General features: G+C 32.2%; 1 long non-coding RNA gene across 1 annotated transcript; it reads left to right on the top strand.

Annotated features, from left to right (window-relative positions):
- LOC117102457 lies at nucleotides 1-2,235 on the top strand. Its single transcript, XR_004444422.1, has 3 exons — nucleotides 1-46; nucleotides 1,043-1,114; nucleotides 2,203-2,235. It is a non-coding gene; the product is annotated as an uncharacterized LOC117102457 (long non-coding RNA).

Below are 2,235 nucleotides of genomic sequence, written 5' to 3'. Positions count from 1 at the left end.
GGAAACAAAATATGAGCTGAACAAAATTCATAATAGGGTTGACATGGTAAGTCAAAATTACAATGTTCTTCTGTAGGCAAGTCGTCCTTATTAGTTGGTTTTAATCAACGAAATTGCCAAATGTATTCATTATAGATTTTCTAACGTTTATTTTATGTCTACCTTTTCTTTTCTGCTTGCCACAGAAAAGTAGTCTTTAATTATAAGTGGTCTTTAATTGGAGAGGTTTGTAATAAGAGGGAGTTGATTATCATAACAAGATTGATTACATAGACTGTGTTCTGCTATTCACCCTGTAAGACCATTGCTATAAAACAGTCTATCTGCGAGTATTCAAAACAATTCGACAGTCACTCGATACAACTGTTTTTGGATCGCTAGGCATATATGGCATGTGCTGAACATTTTATCACTGTCATTCACATTCACACATAAACCAGTAAAGCTCACTCTACTGTGAGACTGACAAAAATAAAGTTTATAATGTTGTTAATGCAAAGATTAATTTTAAATGTAGGATATATTTGGAAGCTACTTTATAATTTTAGAAGGGAAATTTAGTTTTCTTTATACTTGTCAATTGAAGAAAGCCACATTTATTGCCTACTCCATGCAGACTTAAAAACTACTGTAATACCAGCTAACTACCGGTAGACTGAAGTATAGGAATGGTCTCATTATAGACTAGTGCATATCACGATGTCGACTAAGCATTATGATTGTAGCGATTGTATGGAAACCTAGCTTTAATTAGGCCTTCTGTAATGACAGCCATAAGCATTGGTTGGTTTTCAACAGAATCTATCGCTGTTCATCAACATTATATTATGTATTGTCCTTTTCAAACCTCAGTATAGACATCAACATGGTAAATATTTGTTATTTGTATTTATTTTTTGATGCGTGACAGTGGAAATGGCAAGGTTAATGATAATCCTTACCAGTCCTCTGTATTGATACATTAACATAAACATTAATTAAGGATTACACCAATACATTTAATGAAAAATTTTAAAAATTAGTTATTAACTCACTTTTTCAGACTATGGCAGCATTTGAACTGAATGAGAAACTTGTAGAAGAAAATAAAGCTACATATTTTGTTCCTGATTTAGTAAGTACAGTTTTCTAATTAAGACAAGATGATCTTTTATTTTTGTTAATGGTTGGTTCCTTTTGAAAGAAGGAATTTCTTTGTGGGTGGGGATATGAAGGGGTTGTTGATAAATTCAGAGATATATTGCCTAAACCTAAATAATTAAATTAAAATGTTGAATAGCTCATAAAGGATCAAATAAGTTATTAACTTCCAATATAAACAGATCGACAAAAAAAACCCCCAAATTATCTTATTTACATTCTGATTACTACAAAAATCCTTAAATTGATTATCTCCTAATTTTAAACAGTTCATTGTAAAAGATTACAACAGTCAATTTTACTAGTAGTAAAAATAAATGTTAGATTGTGAGTTTCTTACCTATTAAGAATTAAGAATATTGAGCTCGTTTCCAAAGTTATTCATGGTGGGTCATAATTACCATCAACTTAGGGGTTCTTCACAATTATCAACATTTTCACAAGTGTACAAACAGTACTCCCCTTTAAAAGTGTACAAAACCATTCTCCATTTTTTTTTTTGTGAAGTCAACTAAAGCAATGTACTTGGTTGCTTAAAAATGAATATTATATCCATGGTTACATTATAATTTTACCATTATTTTACATGTTGCATGTTATTTTGAATTTTTATTCATTTTTATGCATGTAAGACTAAGAGTGTACAAATTTGTGTAACCCCTCTCTCTAGCATACTGTTTGTACACTTGTTGATATTGTTGATATTGTTGAACAAGTGGCTGTAACAATAAATTATACATCTGTTTGGAATCTTCGTCCCAGTGGTGTATCTAGGAGTCTTGAAATGGGTGGGGAGGGTGGTGTGTAGATGGGGGCATGAAGGTGAAGTGGGGGAGCTCAATCATTAAAAGTAAGGGGATACTTGCAAAATTTGGTGATGAGGCGATTTTTATCTACTTCACATGATTTATTTTTGCTTCGAACATTTTCAATGGGGGTGGTACAAATTTTTTAGAGAGGGGATATGTTTCCCCCCCCCCCTCATCCCACTAGATACACCACAGCTTTGTCTTGCATTGTTATTCCAATGAATAAAATTGTGTTGAAATACTGCTCTTTTAGATTGAGTTGGAGAAGATAATAAGCGATACAATC

This window comes from Anneissia japonica, unplaced genomic scaffold, assembly GCF_011630105.1.
Source record: "Anneissia japonica isolate Jap-2015-1 unplaced genomic scaffold, ASM1163010v1 scaffold30511_len2235_cov186, whole genome shotgun sequence".
In the NCBI taxonomy this organism is placed as follows: Eukaryota; Metazoa; Echinodermata; class Crinoidea; order Comatulida; family Comatulidae; genus Anneissia; species Anneissia japonica.
Note: the sequence above shows the minus strand (reverse complement) of the source record. Positions and strands in the feature narration are given on the sequence as shown.